This window comes from Nycticebus coucang, chromosome 5 (genome assembly GCF_027406575.1).
Source record: "Nycticebus coucang isolate mNycCou1 chromosome 5, mNycCou1.pri, whole genome shotgun sequence".
In the NCBI taxonomy this organism is placed as follows: domain Eukaryota; kingdom Metazoa; phylum Chordata; class Mammalia; order Primates; family Lorisidae; genus Nycticebus; species Nycticebus coucang.
Window position 1 is genome coordinate 14,375,189 of NC_069784.1, and position 20,485 is coordinate 14,395,673.

The window sequence follows — 20,485 nt, forward strand, 5'->3', positions numbered from 1 at the left end:
AAGGATAATGGGTGATGGAGCAGGCAGCGTGATCCACTGTGACAGAGGGTGTGTGTTCTGTGCAGAAAACAGTCTCCACTGCCCCGTCCATGCTGTCTTGCCCGTGTCCTGGGTGGAGGAAGGAAGAACAAAAATAGCTTATGATCCTCATGATGTTTGATAATTCTTTTACCTTGGAGAATCTGGATAGCTTTACTTTTAAAAAAAATCTCAATGTCGTCACTTTGTGTCGCCTAAAACTTTCTAAGATTTCTGCAAAGTCATTGTGCTGGCTCCTAAGACTATACCGATTTCATCCTGGGTCAACCTCAGCGCAGAACTTTTCCACTTTCTCATAAAATCCAATTAGTCAAGGCTTTTAGGAAGTTTTGCTAGAATTAGCAGAGTCAACTGAAAATGTGAGATTTACTAAGAGAGGTCATATAATACTGCACAGTTTTCCCTTAATATATTTTTTCTTCTTCTTTGATGCTCCACTCTTTTTTCTCAGACTTTAATATCCTTATACATCATCTGCTATTCAAAAAATACCTTCAAGGGTTCAAAAAGTACCCTGTCTCCTCCCAATGGCCCAATGGAAACTTCTCAAACTATTTCTTTCAAATGATAACAGAGTTATGACTGAGAACTTCAGACAGATTTTTTTCTCCCTCTTTTTACTTGGTTGTATTGCTACAATCCCATTTAAGGTGCTCACTAATGCTTTGTACCATATGGAACAGAACGAAATGAAACACAAACTGGGGTGTAGGACATTTCCCCTCCTTCAGATGTGATGTTAGTGGCACGGAACCGAGCCATCATCATAACAACGGGAGACAGCCACAGTGGTCTAATGTAGATCAGCTTATCTGGGTGTGACAGCCAGAAAACCCCAGGTTCATCAGACCAGCAGGAGGGGAAGAGGGCAACAGCTTCCTGTCCTTGGTGTTAGGGCCTAGCGGTGAGCAGGAATAGAAGGAGAGCCCCAGTAGCTGCTGTAGCAGAGGATCAGAAACGATGATGATGTGACCTGGGGATTCAAAGCGATGGGGCCAGGAGTGGGACAGAAAAAGGTTATTACGTATTAATGATAGGAAGATGGTATCCAGCGGTCACTATGTGACATTCCCCAGGGAATTCCCAAATCAGTCCACTAGCCGTGAGTGGGAGCTGGGGTTTTTCACAATATCATGGATGAGGCTAAGCTTGCTTAGTCCTCTTGTGTTATTGCTTTCGTGACATTGCTCTGCTCCTCAGTTTGATGAAGTCTGAACAAATAAGGGTTACACTTGCATTGCACTTGGAGGTCACAATTAACCAAGGACCTCCTGTTCATTTCAAGAAAATCTGTGCCTGCTTTCAAGAGTCACAGGTGGATTCCAATGACAGTGCCACCTTTTCCCTGAAAGAGTTCAAATTCTACTTGATAGTGATTTTCGTATGGTCTCTGAGACCTGGAACCTTCATTTCATGTTTATATAGCTGGGAGGCCAAAGCGTGTGAAACATTTGGGGGAAAGTTCATTTATAATTCGGGGCATCATGTGCCATTTCTGCTATCTTCTTTCTTTACTACCTTGATATTTCCCGAGAGTTAACTTTTTTGTTGTTGTTGTTGTTAAATCATAGCTGTGTACATTAGGGCAATCAAGGGGTACAGTACTGGTTTCATATACAATCTGAAATAGTCTCATCAAACCGTTCAATGTAGCCTTCATGGCATTTTCTTAGTTATTGTATGAAGACATTTGTATTCCGCCTTTAGTAAGTTTCGTTGGCACCAGGAACTTTAAAATTACAGTGAACAGGTGGCTGGGGACTAATTCAGCTTCTGAATTTCTTGCCTGCCCTTTTCCCTCTCAGTAATTTTCTTTCCTATTTTGGGGGGTTTGCTTTAGCTTTCGGTATTACACGTGTGGCCTTCACCAAATATAACAATAGGAATTCTAATAGCTAATAATTTTGGACATTTACCAATTTCTAGGTGTTTAATGTACATTACGTCTTTTAATTTTGAGAGCAGTCCTTGAAATAGCTGTAGTATTACCCTGTTTTGTACTTGAGCAGTCCTTGAAATAGCTGTAGTATTACCCTGTTTTGTACTTGGGACCACAGAAAGGTTAAGTTCTCTAACCTCCCATGGCAGGTAGTAAATGGCAGTGCTAGGGTTTCAAACACAGGTTTGGGAGCAGAGACCTTACTATTAATTGCTGTGTGAGACTGCTTCCTCAGTTTCAGTAAAAGAAGTGCCGTTCTGAAAATAATGGTCAAAGAATTATTTTGCATATGAACAACTGTGGTGCTTTTGTAAGATGACCACTTGGGTAAGCTGGACCTACAGACCCAGAATCCCTTCCCTGCATGGTTGGCCAAAAGAGACATTTAAATGACCTGTGGAAGGCAGAGCAAGGGGCGGCCAGGACTCCCTGAGGTCGGTGCTGAGATGCAGTGAGAGACAGATGGCTGGGCTCTGCTAGATTCCAGCTGGGCCTCATTTTCTCCCCATCTCTGTCCAGTTGTTCTTCCTGACTGCTTGGCATTTTCTAGAAGCAAGGACGAGCGTGGGGAGAGTGGCTGCAGCAGCCTGAGTGAGGGGCAGTGAGGGGAGATTAGATTAGCGACATACCAGGAGACCATTTCACAGGACCTTGTCAGGTCCTAAAACCTTTGGCTTTTAGTGAAAAAATGAGAAGCCGTGGGTGGTAGTGAAGCTTCTCGGAGCCTGGTGCACTCCTGCTGGCCATTCCAAAGGCTCACTCCTCGGCTGGCTCTTGGGATAAACACGGCTGGGCTCCCAGGCCAGGCTGGAGGTGGTGCTTAATCTTAGGAAATCTCAGCACACAGGTGGTGTTTAGAGTCAAGGGGCCGGATGTGATTCCTTAGGGTAGGCGAGTCAACAGGGCAGTGAGGAGGTGGTAGCGGGGAGACCTGGAGCACCCTGCGTTTATTGAGATAAAGAATACAAAGAAAGGAGACCGTGGATCAGGAGAGAAAATAAGGTTCTGGCTGTCAAGTCAAAGGTATTACATGAACGAGATCCGGATGGGCCCTGCTAAGCGATGCCAATAAATGGAATAATACACATACAAACGAATAGTGAGAGTGAGCTGAGAATGAGCCAATGCTCATCACTAAAAAAGGAGCCTAAATTGCTGAAAATGCAAGAAGAGACACATAGATATAGCAAACGGCATGCCTCCTTCTCCCCAGGAGGCCCGTTGCCTCCCGTCTGATAGAAACAAACGTCCCCTCATGTGCTCCGATCAATCCAAAGAGACAGTCGATCCAGGACATTGGTTCCACTGCTTCACTGTGTGGTTCTAGCATTTTCTTCATGGTGCCATTGTGCTATCTGCTATAGTGGGTTACAGTTCACTTTAGAAATTTTCTTTTCCTTTTGCAGAATACGATTTTTTTTTTTTTTGTGAGACAGAGTTTGAATGTGTCATCCTTGTGGCTTCACAGCTCACAGCAACCTCCAACTCTTGTGCTCAAGTGATTCTCTTGCCTCAGCCTCTCGAGTAGCTGGTACTAGAGGCAACCGCCACAACTCTTGGCTATTTTTAGAGATAGGGTCTCGCTTTACTCAGGCTGGTGAGTGCAGGCAATCCACCTGCGTTTGCTTCCCAGAGTGCTGGGATTACAGGTGTGAGCCACCGTGCCCAGCCCAGAACATCATCTTCTAGGAAACGTGAACTGCGTCTGACCTTTGTGCTCTCAGAGTCTGGCATGTGTGAAGACAAATCTTACATGGAGACACATTTACTGTGCATCTAATATATGCCAAATGTCTTGTAAGGAAGTGAATATTTTCACAGGCAGTTTTTCTCTACGATTGGCATTCATAATTAATCAACTAACTTTACCCCACATTTTACAAATTTAATAGCTCTGGTTCACAGCAGTTAAGTATACACACATACACACACACAGAGTAATTTATAGACTGAGGGCAAAACTGGAATTTGAAACACACCTGACCTCACAAGTTATGATATTTCTATTAAATTACTCTAAATAAATAGATACATGAAAAAAGGCATGGATGTACAGTATATTCCCTTCTAGAATGCAACCACTGGAATGGTTTCCTACCCCAGGGGCATTAACATCCCAGCTCAGCCCCTCTGTAGACACCACCTTGGTCAGCATCAGCGACAGAGCACTAATTTCTTCATCCTCAAAATTGTTACCATCGTATATGACATCATTATGCCCCATGCTTCATATGGATATTTTATAAATAAATTGGCTCTCTAGTGTCGGTTTTCTTTACGAGAGTATGAGAAATTGAAGCCTCAACTTTCTTTCCCTTGTCAGGTCCACCTGATGATAAATTGTAACTTAACTATCTTCGACTATTCTGCTTTGCTTCCTTCCATTATTTGTATTCATATATAAATGGTCTAGATTTTTGATATTTGCATTTCCCTTCCTCTTGGATGCTATGATGAGCTACCACGGCCTCCTCTCCAGAATAAAGATTTATTTTTTCAGCTTTCGAGAGGGCCACCAACTGAAAGCCTTCAGGTGACAGCCCTGTGCAGGGGTTGCCTCGGTTGCAGAGATCTTTCTTGCCCAAGGTCACACCCCTTTCCAGGGTTCCTTGTATCCAGTGATTGACTGATGAGGAAACATGAAGGCCCGCCCTCTTGCCTGAACCCAGGATAACCCTGAATGGCCATGACATTGTCAGAACTCTCAATAGGGCTGGCTGGGACACATGTTAAGACTGCGTGTTAGCTCACTTTCTCCCTCTGTCCAGTCCTGCTTCCTTCCACAGAGCAGTCGCTGACAAACTTCCCACTTGTTTATCTCTGTTTCAGAGCCCAATTCTCAAGGAACTCAAACCGTGAGTTTAAATGCTGTCACTTCATCACAATGTCTTCAGTCTCAGACTGGTTCTGAATAGGGGAGTCAGAGTGCACAGGCTAGACGTTCCTGTTCCCACTTAGGAGTTGTGAGATGCTGAGCAGATCAGTTAAAATTTCTAAGCCTCAGGTTTTTAACCTGGAGGCTAGTAAGCATGGATTAAACAAGAAAATGCAAGTAGAGCTCTCAGCAGACTGGCTGACACATGAAAGCTCTTGATACATGAAAAATACTTGGTTGTCATTAAGGGAAACATCACATCACCTCTGAAATACGGAACAGAAGAGTCGGCGGAGATGATCTAATCTGACTTCATTTCACATATGAGGAAGGATTAAGTAAGTTGCTCAAGATGCACAGTGTGTTAAGGGCAGCATTGAGACTGCAGTGCCCGTCTCCTGACTCTGCTACGCCAAGTGAGGCTACGCAGCTGTTCTTGTATTTCACAAATCTGTGCTTAAGAGCGGGTAGGTTTCAGAAGTGAAGCTAATCACCCAGTACAAATGAACATGGGAAAGCATTTCTATTTTTCAGTTGTCTGGGCTTCAGATTCCGATTAATGAACAGGCTAGAAACTTGTGGTTAAAAGATTCTTCTACAGTTCCTAAGCATCTTCAGGACATGACTTAGACGTGCTAAGAATTTATGGCTCTATTGTCCATCTTAATTTCATAAAATAATGAAAGTCTTTCTGCTCCCCAGAGGTAAATTATGCTTTATTTTTTCCCTAAAAACTTAAGGTTAAAAAAATAAGTTTAAAAGAAAGAGAATTACCTAAGAGAGATAAACATTAACTTACTGTATTTGAATTTTGAGTTGTATTATAAGTGACCATAATACTCAGTCCAAGGGTTATTTGAGTTACTGTTATGGCATAATAAAATTTTACGTTTTCCCCTGGCTTTCTTTAGTCAATGCTTAACCAATCAACAGATATTTATTGAACACCTACTATAAACTCAGCAGTATCTGTCCTTTTCTTTATTTCCCAGAGGAGAAAAACAAACTTGCTCCATAAAATTTGAACTCTCACTCTCATATATTTACAGAAGACATTTAAATTGTAAGTTCAAGAACCAATCATCACAGTATTTCTTTTGTATAAACTTAAAGAACCTCTACTTCATCAAAACTCCCAGCCCTCCATTAATATTTACTCAAATAGCATATTTTGATAGATAGCAGTAATTAAAGATATCATTGATAAGGCACTTATGGAGTCTGATCAACCATTTAATAGACTCCTTAAGTCCTAGGCTCATCTTATGTATTGTAGAGGACGTATGTTCCAAATATGTTCAATTTTTATAATTTAACTAATAGTAAAATAAATATGTTTGATTCACCTCAAAATGGTATCACAGGTGAGTGGAATTTCGATGTTCTCATTTCTGAACACAGAGCAAGAAATATTGACCCTATTATGAAGAATAAATATCAATAAAACAGCAGGTCTCTGGTAAACAGATATAATTACTAGAAGGATCTGCCTGTTTACACATCAAGACCGCTGTCTTCATATATCTTATCCTGTTACATAATTGTCAAATAAAACAGTAATTCCAGAATAAGTAATAGCAATTACACAGAGTCCTGGATGGTTAAATATCGTCATCTTGGTGGGGAAGACATTCTTCTGTATCTAACTGAATCTCTAAACGGTGAACTAATACCAAACTGATGTCTGAAAAACCTATCAGCCGTCATCCAGAGGGCATTTCTATTGTGACTCCCACAGGCTTCTTACTGGAGTGAAAAACCCCTAGAACTGTCCATTTTGAGACATAATGCATTTTCATTGTGTTTAACTTTACTTTGGGGAGGGGGTTCCTTCTGTAAAATCAGAATTCCTTAAAAGAGTGAATTTGGCACTGTGACAAGAGCTGCTTTGGCTTTTCAGGCAGCGATCTCAGGATTCTTTTTCTTCCAGTGCTGTGATGGGCACACTAAGAAGGGTTTCTTGCTGAGCTGTGCGGCTCCTACAGATGAGTACAGCAGGAGAGCAGGCAGACAGCCAAGGCAGAGAGGCAGAGGAGCGGATATCACAGCCAAGGCTGCAGAAGGAGATGGGCTCCATGCAGGCAGAAAAGAAAAAGGTCTGCTCTGAACCCTAAGGTGATCCTTAAAGCCTGCTGGTTTGAGGATTCACCCGCAATTGACCTGGAATTGAGAGAAGAGACTGGGAAAGAGAAATATTGAGACACTTGGTTTTTCAGCTATAAGTTTGCATCATAACAGGCTTGGTGAAGTCTCACTGATAGACTATAGAAATAGTATGCAGGTGTATGGAGCATTCTGGATGGATTGATAGGTCTCAGTGACTGGCTGTCACTCCCAAGACTCTTTAACTTCTCTCCTTGGGTGAGATTTTGGTCAGTTTCTCTCTGAGCCATTTTCTTTCAAAATCTCTTCATTGTCCTTTAGGATTAGTGCTACTGTCCTTCAGACTGAGCACGACGGAGCCTTTCGGTGTCACTCACTTGTCAGTCAAATTGTGACAAAAGGCAGTCTCTCCTGGTAGGAGCCCCAGAAGGAGCAGAGGCTGTGCTCCCCGCAGGTGCTCTTTGCAGCACTTAATGCTGTTGGTCCTGAAAAGAAAGAGTGGGAAGGAGCAGGAAATTGAACTTAAGGCACCTTCAAATCAGTGGAATTCAGGCCTAGCTGGTGTTTGTTTATAAAATAGCTCTCTAAGTAATTCACACCCTGTTTCCCATTTAACCTCTTGGACACATGGCGTTTGGCCTACCCAGGAGTTTTTGGAGTTGTTCATAAAAGTGCTGAGGTTGACTCTGACAGAAAGGAATTTGGGGTCAGAATTACTATTTTAAACTTAGGCCTTTGGGATTTATAAAAGATGTTTCCGATATGCTAAAACAGCTGGAAGAGGCTCTGAGAACTGTAGTGCAAGCAAGAGGCTTCCTAATTTGTATTACAGGTGAGGAAAGCCAGGCCTGGGAGGTTGGCCGACTTTCTCCTGCACCTTCTCAACTCACGGAATAACATCTTGCAGTCCCTACAGCATAGAACTACTGACAGGGAAAGTAAACCCCTCCAAGCTCCCTAGACGGTTTCCAAGTTGAAGCTGAGGAGGGGGTTCCCTTTCTCTCCCAGTCCCAGCTTTTTAACTTCCCCCAGATAAAAAGACACATTCAAGATCATTAGCCCGATTTCCTTCCAGGGTGTAGCTGGGATTGGCTGCTGAGCTATTCTGATGACCCAGAAATTACATGTATTCCTTTCTTTCTTTTTAGATAAAAGCATTCCTATTCTCATTTTTCTATGGCTCTTTTTCAAGAGAAGAGGGGGGGAAGAGTTCCAACATCTTTGCTAGCAAGCTCTCTCCTTTCCCGTGTGTAGGCCTTTATAGTCTATCTTGATTCTTAGCACATTCCTTCCTTTTTTTCTAATTTTCTACTTTGTATCTTTTAATCACCCGAAGGATCTGACTCAATCTCCTTTCCTCTGGATCACAGGCTGCTCTTCCTACATCTGTGTCTCAGGGGAGGGGGGGTAAAAATCTTTCTTCCTACGTTGGCTCCTGCCCCTACACTTCATCTCTTTTTCTCTCCAAGATCTCTTTTGAGCTGTTATTCATGCCTAAGATTGATTTAAAAATATATATATATTTGTAACAGTAGGAAAATCTGGTAAGTTATTTTATTATTAAAGCAATCAAGAAGTTGTCTCATATATAACTGCACACAAATGTCCAGAAATGTATGTGAAAAAGTATATTCCTACATAAATGTAGAAGATCATGGAAAACCTTCTTTAGGTTTGTCATTTTTTTTTAAGTGCAAGAAACATAAGCCAAAATTTAAAAAAAATGAAGTAAGAGCATTTTTTTTTTTTGCATTTTATGGCCGGGGCTGGGTTTGAACCCGCCACATCCAGCATATGGGGCCAGCGCCCTACTCCTCTGAGTCATACACGCCACCCACAAGTAAGAGCATTTTAATAGGAAGGTGTGAATACTTATATGATAAAACATTTTATCATATTGAAAGCCCTCTTTATTGCTACCTTTTGCATAAAATCTTGGTACAATAAAGGAAAAATAGATCTCCAGTTATAAAGGAAAAAGAAAAGAAAATAGTCACTAACGTGTGGCAAAAGTCACTCAAATGTGGAAATATCTATGGAAAGGCTGGTCCCATCGTAGGCTGTGCCTTGACTGTAGGCTCAGAATCAAGGGCAGGTTTCTTCTGGAAAAGAAACTTTCTGCTGTAATTACAAATGTTTTCCTGTAAAATTTTTTTGTTTCTGTTTTTCCTTTCACAGCCAAATATATTCAATTTTGGCAAAAGTCTGAAGGTTGATATAAAATGATGAATTGGACAAACTATGGTCTTTCACTTGGCGTTTCTATCTTCTCTGGTTGTGACACATTCTGGGTTATGTTCAGAATGGGATGCTGGGTTTTAGTTTTCCACCCAATATACATTTGATAAGAAATATATAGTTTGAAACAGCCATCACAAATAAAAACATAATTTCCTTTTAATGCTGGCTGTTGACTCCTTGGGTTTATACATTTAGCCATGAATCTCAGTATAGGAAAATTCAGTAGTAGAAATGAAAAGCACAACTTAACTTCCACTTGCTTCAAAGTAGCAGCATCTGTCCAAATTCTGGAAATGTCTGTGTTAATGCTGACTTGCTCGTCTCTCTGTGTCTCTTCAGTCAGTAACTCTGGCACCAATTGTGAAAAGATAAAGGAAGATATATTGTGAAAAACACCAGAAGGACCATGGCTGAGGGAGCCACTGCAGCCTTCTCACTATGCATTTCACAAGGCTATAGGGGCCACATTGCTGCAGCCCACCATGTTACAAAAAAAAAAAAAAAAGTTACCTTAGAGTTAGAGACTTTATATTTCTTAAGCCTGTATGAGTCATCAGATTTTTTTTTTTTAATCTGTCACATAGGATGATCCTCAAAACTACCCTGAGAAAGCAGGAATTGCAGAGTTTTCATGTTCTGAGGTCATACCCCTCAAACTCTGGCAGACTGCAGTGTAACTAACAATTCTGTCTTCAGCAGCTTTTCATTTGCTCATTCATTTGTGCTGTAAATAATTCTTGATTGCAGATTATGTATTAGGACTAGCCAACACGTGGGGGATTTGATGCCTTGTTCTTGCCGTTAAAAGGCTTAGAGAGCAACAGAAGAGATACACGTGCGCAGAGCAGCCAGATGTACAATTACAACCTGACAAAGGCTCATCCAGACTGGAGGAAACGAGGTGGCGGAATGAGGGGGTGTTCCTTGAAGAAATAAGAGCTGAAGTGTAATCTAAAGGAATTAACTAGGTAACAGGAGAGGGACTGGCTGTCCACAAAGAGGAAACTGTATACAGTGGAACTTTGGTGAGAGGAAGCCTGCCACTTGCACAGCCCCTGAAAACACCAGGACATATAGACAGAGGGAGGGATGGTGCCGGTAAGGCTTGAGAGGTGAGCAAGACGGTTGTGGAGCAATAAAATCACTAGTGTTATGACGGGTGGACAGAACAGAGCAGGGCTAGAGTAGAACTAGGGTACTGGTTGGTAGAGATTCCAAAAAGGCAATTGGCAAGGGACATGGAGGAGGTGAAATTGGCCATGTCTGGTGGGTGGGGGGAAGGGAGGAACTATGGGAAACTCTCAGCTTCTAGGTAGGCAGGATTCATATGCTCAGAGGATAATAGAATACAGAGCACGTGCGAGAAAGCCAATTTAGAAGGTGACAATGGTGAGTTCAGTTCTGCAAGTGTGTTAGAGATGGTTAGCAGGCTTTATGATAACGGCCCTAAACATCTGGAGAGACTGCGCTATCAGTATACACTTGGGAATTTTACCGTGTAAGTGGTGCTTGAAAGCTTGAAGAGTGAATGAGATTTTCCAGTGAGACCATGTCCAATATAACAGTGTGGCCGAGGACATGATCCTGAGGCCCGTCACGTGAGGAGCAGGTGGAGAAACAGGAACATGGGAAGAGACGTGAACAAACAAGCTGATGTGTGAAAGGGGACCAGGTAAGGGAGGGAGGTGATGAAAGCCATGGGGCCGAGGCAACGACGGTGTCATTGTAGCTGAGCTGACCTTCAGGTCCAGAGAATTGGGGGACTTGGTAATCAAGTGGAGGTAAAAAGGCTGTGGTTACAGGAGAGAGGGGCGATAACCGGAGAAGCGAGGACCCAGAGGACAGCTGAAGGAATCTACTCTGCGTGCACAGAGGGATGCAGGGAGACTTCCATCAGGCAGGGTTTCTGTTAGCAAAGGCATGGAGATTTGATGATAGTCTGTAGTGCAACAGATTGGAGGGAGCAATGAGTGGCTATGGAGTGTCATCTAATGAATGTAGTTTTGGGTACATAGTTCATGTGAGAAGCACTGTTTTCTACCATTGTGACCACATATGCATACACACACGTGTGCACACATTCATTTTTTAACCATGTAGAGCCTTCGCATCCTGGGTTATTACCCTGTGGGATGATGACACCATCCTTACAATTTGGGGTTTGGGTAAATGGAGATAGTATACATGTAGATTATATCAGCCAATATCCAATCAGTAAAAAAACAGAGACCATTCCAGATATTTTAAACAGAAATAAATTAAAACAAGAAATTGGTTACATAGATGATGGGATAGCTGAGAAGGCCAAAGGAATAATGGGGAAACCTAGCAATCGGATAGATGTAGGAGGAAACTACAACCACCCTTACCCCTGGAAGACCAGGGAGAAAGTTGGCTTTCTGAAACTTCCGGTCAAGGGCAAACTGATCAAAGGTGGAACCAGGCAGGTCTACCCAGCAGTAGCTGGGACTGTCTCTCAGAGAAAGGATGGCTCATGATACCTGGTGCCACAGAAGAGACTCAACTGTTACTAGGAACGCCAGGGTGGAGGGGGCTAGTCTTCCAGCAAAGCCTCCCACAGGTCTAAACTACGTGGAAAACAGGAAAAAGAAGTTGAAAAGGTAGTGCTGTCTGACACAGAGCACAACAGGAGAAAGGGCAGGAAAGGATCTGGGGGCAAAATAGGCAAAGGGCAATTCGCAGACATGAATTTTTCTAACGACGCATCTGGCACAGAGGAAATACTCAATAGATGCGATGCCCCTCCGTCCCATGGATCTATCTTAGTGAATGGAGATGGTGCTGGTCAGGGAAGGATGCGGCAGAATGGAAAGTTAAAGAACCATGTTGGAATAACTGGTCGTGACAACTGAGTTGGTTTTTGGTCCCGCCTCTACAGCATAGCTCAATTAACCTCCGGTTATTGAAATATCTGTAGCACTTCATCACAAAGTGGCAAATATATTTTGAGAAAAAACTTTATAAGGATTTTTGCAAATATTTTAATCATCTTAGATTTCCCAGCGACCACGGGCACTGCCCAGCTACTCGTGTTTAGGGCTAGGAAGTAGATGCCCGTATTCCCCTCTGGCTCTGGGACCTCGTGGCTATGAATACAATATCATCACTACCAGAGCAACAGGATGTACTGCTCAGAGGATCTTGTCTTTGAAGTGAAATGAAATCCTAAAGCTTTCATTTGCCTAATGAAAACCTCAGCCAGAAAGTTTCCTCGTTTCTCATCACATGTGGAGTCCTCTAGCTCACTTTGGCCTGGGACACCAGATGCTGGCCCTGCACGTGGCATTCTCATCCAAATTTGGAGCAGGTGCTAATTATCAGAACAGGAAATAGACACTCAATCCAAAGAAAATTCCCCTTTTGGTTGTATAGGAGAGCAGTTCAGTACTAATTATAAAAGGATCCAGTTAGCTTACTTCCCTAAGTTCCAGTCTATTTGAGTTTTTGTCTCCCCCTCCCAGCCTATTTCTTGGGAACTTAGGCATAAACATTCAGATCTCACATATGCAGGCTTTATATAAATATGAATGTGATTTTTCCTAAAGGTGGTTTTCATTAAAAAGCAACATTAGACTCACCTTAACAGCCAGAATCGTATGAAGGAACCTGTTCCAAGTCGATCTGAGAAAGTGGGCACCATCACAGATGTTTCTGGGTGGGAGCCTCTGCCCTTCCTCCCTTTCCCAAATATACAACACTGAGTCGTGGCCATCGGGGTCAGGAGAGGAGGAAGTTCTCAGATACCAGTGCAAAGCAATAATCTTCAAGTGGATGCCATGCAGACAGGGATGTGGTGTTAGTTACAAGGAAGTCAGAAGGCCGAGACTGAGAGTCAAAGAAAGTTAAAAACAAAATCAGCGTGAGGGGAAGGGTCACGGAGGGAAGCAAAGACGAGAGTCAGAAGGAAAACATCTGTAGGCATGGCGAGAGCTGACTGGGAGGGGAGGCCAAATGAGAGAACTCAGTTTTTCTTCTCTTTGTGATGTACACAGCATGGTTTTGATACCCTCCCATTTTTTTCTTATTCACAGAAAAATATTCACATCTCCAGGTACTACATGAATTACTCTCTCTACATCAAAGGTCACTAAACAAATGTCACCACCTGCCTACTCCTTCCATCCACGTCCTGGCTTCTTTCATCACCCCCCCACCCCATACTTTCGGCTGGTATTCAGACTTCACTAATCTGGAATATTGGGGAACACATCCTATCCCACACCTTGCTGCACCGCCTTGAGATGATGTTGTTTTCCACCATCATTTCATTCAATAAGATTTGCGTTTTCTTACTTCTGAAGAAATTTAGGGAAGTGAATACAAGAAATGTTATTGTTAGTTAATGTTACGTTAGTTAAAAAATACTCTTTTCTTTTTGTCCTCAGAAGCAGAGAAATGAGTTACACTCTTCATTTCATAGCGCATTATTAACATAAATCCTCTCCTTTTATTACATTTTACTTATTCTATTTTTTTCCTTCCATCACCTATTTCTATTTTCATCTGCCTCCCCCGCCCCTCTTCCCACAGGCACCCACACTAATGTGTTTGATTTGGGTCTTTTGATATGAATGTATCCTTAGAAAATAATGTCCCCAGAGCATTTTAAAATCTAAATGGTATTGTACTATAAACTTCATCATGCCTCCTTTATTCCCATTCTGTAGTAAATGTGTCAATTTTGGGCATTTTGCTGTATGTACATTTGTGTAACTACAAAATCCATCTACCACATTTTAGTGATCCATTTATCCATTCTTGTATAGATGGATTTCTAAGTTGTTTAAAGTTTCTTCATCTGTAAAAACAGCCATGATGAACAGTCTCACAGCTGTCCCCTTTGGGATCAATGAGAGAAGCCCTCTGGGATGTAGACCTAGGATAGAAATGCTTTCTACACACAAACATTATTCCACTCATGACTATGTGATTATAAAGCAAATAGTTTACAATTCTTTTAGCCATCTGGTTTCCATTTGACCTCCTAACTATACAAAAATCTCAGATCAATACTCCTTAGCCCCATCTCTTGCTGTTCCAAAATTCCCTGTGTAAATTTGCTTCTTTTCACCTGTCATCTTTTATAGAGCCACATCATGGACTGCAGACATTCTGCTGTGTCAGAAATAAGACTGGGCTTATTTTTAAAACATTTGAGTTATCTTTGTTAGAGTGGATATGCATTGAAATACCATAATAAGATTTCGAAAGGCGTTAATTGATTATTAAACACATGAATTCTCAGCATTTCAGGCCATACCAACAGTCCCAGGTGAGATGTACTCCACGCAGAGGACGGTGGGTAAATAATTTAAGTTCATTTTGAACTTCTCCAATTCTGCATGAAATCCTGCTTTGATTCTTGTAGTATTAACAGTTCTAATCTCTTAAGAAGATCAGACAATGTTCTATCACTGGCAAAGGAACAAAAGCTGAGCAATATGACTCTTTCACAAGTGGTTTTTGTAAAACACCTTATAAAACTTCTTACCACCCTTTCCCTGTAAAAGCCGTAAGATATTGCATCATTTGATAATGAGTATTTGTAATCCTGACTAGGGAAGCTGAACCCGGGGCTGTTCTGATTTTCCTTCTCCCTCACTGACTGCTGCTTCTCAGCCTGTATTAAATTCTAACCTAAATCTTGAGATAATTTCATATTCTGGCCAGCATCATAGAAACTTAAGATAGGAAAAAGAGCAGAAGATCAATATTTGAGATATAAGGGAGGTAAGGCGGCCAGGACCACTGCCCTGGTACGGCAGCCTTTCTAAAGCAGTGAGGGGGGACAGGTAGCATCCTCGTGTGGCCTTTCAATGTGCTACGAATCCCTTCACGAACATCTGTGACCACACATGTCCTGGGATCAGACCAGTCAGTTTCTTTTTTATCCTTCTCGGAGAGATACAATGAGAAGGGGACTGGGGAGCAGGTGACCGACGGGGGTCTCTTCCCATGTGCTTTCACTTAATCTCTATATTTTATCCACTTATGGTCATTGCCTGCAATCCAGCTGTCACTTTGAACATTTAAGGAGGAAAGAGAGAGACATTTTTAATGGCCCTCTACGGCATCCAGAGCGCTTTTACCACAAAATGATCTCTTTAGAGTTTTACTACAACTTTGTAAGGTAGACAAGGCAGATACCATCATCCCCATCTAAAGGATTAAGAAACTCTTCGTCCCAAACTCTGAAAGTTTTGTCACAGCCTTTGGCCACATGCAGTAAAGTTCTGTCTCCTCTTCTTCTTTTTATTTCTAATCATACATCACATATATCAAATAGCTAGGATGGCGCTTTGTACAAGTAAGAGTTTCTATGGTTGATTCTACTAATTCCTTGGGGGTTAGTTATTTTAACTTTCTATAGACAGTGCTTCTAAAAAGCCCAAAGGCACATTCTGTACCATTTTTGCCACCTTTTTTGCTTGATCATTGATGAGAGACAACTGACAGGTTTCAGAAAAAAATAAAATAAAAAGCAAAATACACTTCTCTGCTGGAGAATGGAGGAGGAGGTGGAAGAGTTTGTAGTCTACGTATTCATGGTTGACAGTTTGAAACTTTTTATTTTCTTATATTCATGTAGAAAAGATGAAAGGTCATCTTGTCTGCAGTTGCTCAGAAAAGTCTCAATGTTCTTAAAGTAACCAAAAGAACTTTCAATTTTCTGTGAGAAGAAATTCAGTGCCCATGGTTCTGCAGACAAATGTCTTTAGAACAAAGAAATCTTATCTCCTTAGCATGTAGTTTACATACCTTTCATTTAGAGACGGGCTAAGCTGCTTCATTTCAATAGGAGTTTTAGCTCATTCATTTCTTGGCTCCAGCTTGGCTCCAGACTAAGGCAACAGAGCATGTGTTTTTTCCCTGAAGGATATTACTGTGAGGGACGCCCTATAAAACTTAAATTTATTTAATACTTACAGAAAGTCAACACTTTTATGATCAATATGGCTGTTGACCACCAACTTTTTATATACTACTTCTAGTGTGTGTTTGAAGATCTCAGTAAATCATCTAATTTTACTGAATTAGGGGCCCTGCCTAGGAAATTTTGATCCAGTTTATTGAGCCACACACAACAGCTTTGTCATAAATAATAACGTTTTATTCATGGCCTTTCCCACTCCACTTAATAAAACATAAAAACAAATGGTGGAATAAACTTGGAAGAATAATGGTGAAAACTGAGTAAATTCCTACTATCCTAACTAGAATAGTAACACAGAGTTAGCATACTAGGATGTGTGTGTTTTCTCTGACACTCAGCAGTTCAGTTTATACTTATAGGTAGATCTCATGAATTGCCGATTATCTATCAAGGTTTCTTTTGCTTAATTTAGTTGCTTAATTTGTGATGTTGTTGAAAATAATTAACAGAAAAGTTTTTTAAAAAGGCACTCACATAATGGTTCTCTCACAGACACCTGCTGCAGATTGACCTTCAACCAAGGACACTTTTCTTTGTGTAGTTAGCATCCTTTTTGGCTATGCACAAAATTTAGGGAAGGACATGGAGAAGCTAGCGCTTGGATTGAAGGAGCAGATGAGTGCAGTCAGCTTTCCCCCCACTGTTTTATTTACCATTACTGTGTGAGGACACTGCATATCAGAAATAAATTTGTTGGAAATTAAATCACAAATTCTGTTTCTATTCTTTTGTGCCCTGTTAGAGGGCTGTGGCATCATAGCTCACAGCAACCTCAAACTCGTGGGCTTATGGGATCTTCTTGCCACTGCTTCCCCAGAAGCTGGGAACTACAGGTGTCCACCACAATGCCCGGCTAGTTTTCCTATTTTTTAGTAGAGACAGGGTCTCACTTTCACTCTGGCTGATCTTGAACTCCTGAGCTCAGGCAATCCACCTGCCTCTGCCTCCCACCTGCCTTAGCCTCCCAGAGTGCTGGGATTACCACTGCGCCCAGCCTCTCTCCATTGTAAGGAAAGGAAGTGGAAGCTGTTAGTGCAAAAAATAATCAACAGATGGGGAACTTGACTTCTAATAGTTTTCTCTTGATTTCAATCTGTGTTATCTTAAATAAATGAATATAATATTTCAAAGTGACTCGCACAAGGCTGATATATGGAGTCAACAAATATTTATTGAGTGAGGTTTTGTGGTTTTATTATAATATCAACTCAACTATGGCCATCAGGTTTCCATACAGCTGCTCATCAGCCATGTGGTTTACTTAAGAAAGTGGGGCTCATCCCACTGCAGAAATACCTTGTTTACTTTCATGCTTTTGTTCCCAAATAGAGGATGGGTATTGGTATTAGTTATAAAAAGACAGGTCTAAGAGTTGGTTAAGCCACTGTGCCTCAGTGAGAGAGAGGGCTGTAACTGGGGGGTCTCTCTGTCGAGCTCCCCTCTTTCTCCAAGTTCTCTACACGTATGTGCGTTGGGTACACAACTGTTCTGAGAGCATTGCTTGGCTTTTAGCCGCCACAGGGTTCGGGACTTTGTTCCACAGAGATTATCTCTTACCTTAAGCCAGACTAAGACTTACCTTTGCATACAGTATTTCTTGGCCACCTTCTAAAAGTATAAAAGATTCGGGAAGGGAAATAAAAACCAGCATCAACTCATTAAACCCTCCCAAAGTTCTATGAGGTAGACAGGATAGATGTTATCACCCTGTTTCACAGGAGAAGAAACTAAGGCTAAAAGAAATTAAGCAGTTATTCAAAATAACCACATAGCAACTTTATCAGTCTGGCTTTTGGCAAATGGAGGTGGTACACACACAAATTGGGTGATCAGGGGGAGGCTAATCAGGGGCTGCTTACAAGGCTGTGGGCAGGTGTAGAAGGACTAACAAGGATTGTGCTTTATATTGTGGCTGGCAATGGTTGGGAACCATTTCCATCCCTTATCTGAAAAGATGAAGGGGAGAGAACAGTTCCTAATACCCAAGAGTGGGCCACCTAATAGGCTATGTGACTTTCAGTAAAGGCCACAGCCAAACCGCAGTTATCTGAACAGGAAGAAGGTTAAGACACAAACAGCCTGGCCCTCCTTTCCTCTCCCGCTTCGGTATCTTGCTGCCTTCAATTGACAACGTCAGAGAGAGAATAAACAGCAAGAGGCAGCCCATCCTGATGCGCTTCCGGGGACACAGAGCACTCACTGGGAGACAGAGTTGGGATTCAGCTCTCTCCCTTCTGTGTTGCTGTCCAAACACATGTGGTTGTAACATTGTACCAGGTATGATGCTCAAGGTGAACAGACTCATCTGCAGCATTTTGTTCCTTCCTTAAGCATGCTGTGACATGCAGATTTTCAGGCTGCAAATGAAAATAGCCATGATCATGAAGGTTGATTTTAATATTTCTGAAGACGATAAAAATAGCTTTATTTCTAGAAGAACAAAAATAATCATGCTGTCCTTCTTATAGGAAGCATATGCCAAAGATTGATTGCTCATGATTTATTTAGAAATTATTTATTAGGTACCTATTATAGACCCAACAGTCCATTAGGGCTTTGAGGGAATATAAAACACTACATCAGCCCTTGAGAAGCTGATAAATATAGTTAAAATGGCACATATTATTATGACAAATGGTGTAAAATCGAATCTGTTTTCTGTCCGACTTGGATCTATAGTAGTTGTGTCAGGGGGTGCTAAGTCTTGCCCTAAAATATTATTCTGTGGTCATGTAAGTTTGGGGAAAATGAAATTAAATAGTTTATTTTCTGCAGGCCTTTTCAGAGCTTTGATTATTCTAATATGCTTTATAAATATTCCAAAATAATATATTTTTTCCAGATCACTATTTTGCTTATATCTGAAGTCTATGAATGCTAGGTTTTCCCCTCATAAAATTGTTTTTAAACTATGACCACGTGACTGCTTATCACTCCAAACTGTAGATAGATCTGTTCACAGAAGCTTCTGGTATTTTAGCTTTCAATTACGTGTGCACCATGCTCTCTATCAGGTTATTTTGAATAAAATATAAGAAGATTAAGAGCAGTGAAAGAAGTGGCATTTAAAGAGAGAGTTTACATTCTAAATATCCTTTCTCAGTGTAAGGAATTATCTCGTAATTTATAGTTTGTAACTCTAGATTTTCATTTATCAAATTTCTTAAAGTAGGCTATGTCTGCATATAATTTTAAGAGTTCAAGGAGTCATGTCACTTTTATTATGTTCAACTGTCTTCATACAAACGAAGTGACCAGTAGTGAATGAGTGTAATTGTTGTGGAATTGTAAACATATAACGACACATACACACATGAGTATTTACACACGTACATCATTTTTAGGTAATGGCCAGTTAATACTTTTGGCCAGAATATGGCATTTTTATTGCCTTTTCTCCTTTCCTGATTTCCTTCTGGTTCTGACATAGCCCTAGGCTAAACAACCTTGTACACAGGGCTCTGGCTCTGACTGCTCATACATTGCCCTGCAAGTACAAACCCACGTGGCCAGCTTTACTAAAAGCTAATGAAAAGATAAGTCAGGGTCTGTTACTGTGAGGCTTTAGCCATTCACTAATTGAAAGAAACTTCTCTGAAGTCTTTTACAGATAGATGTGTAATGGTGTGAGGTGCTGAAATGAAACTGGACTGGGAGATAAGGAGATACAGCATGGTTTCAAATCTGCCCCAGATTAGTTGTACAGCTTTAGAGAAATCCTTCTGCAAGACTAGAAGGGGACATAAGGGTATGCTAGGCAGCACCTTCACATCAATCCTCTGGAAATCTCTCTTCCCATTTATTTAATGGAGCAATAGAGCTCTGTTCGGGGGTAACGGAGAAGAAGCATCACCCATCAGACTGTCCAGCCTGCAGATCTGTTAGTCTTTGTGCAATAAAGGGATGGTCTCCACAGTGGAAAGCTCAGAGGTCCTGTGTGGCTACAAACACTACGTGATGGTATTACTCTTTCCTTTCCCCTACTCTTAAAGGCTACAGAAAATTTGTTGCCAAGTATTTCTTCTGCACCCCTACTACATTTCCTCTGCACTCCTAGAGAGAAGTTTTCATAGACTCTCTGAAGATTTTCAGTGATATTTTAGTACCCACATAATATCTTAGTATCTGTTATGGATTCACACTTTCAGACAATTGATTGGTTGGCTAAAATTTGCTCAGTTCTTCCAATTAAGGCTAGTTTTGTTATCTTCCATATAGTAATTAACAGTTGGACGAGATCAACAGTTACCATATCTGAGAATCAGAATCATCTAGGGGAGATTTAAAAAAAATCAGATTCTCTGTCAATACCCGAGATCAACTCAATTGGAAG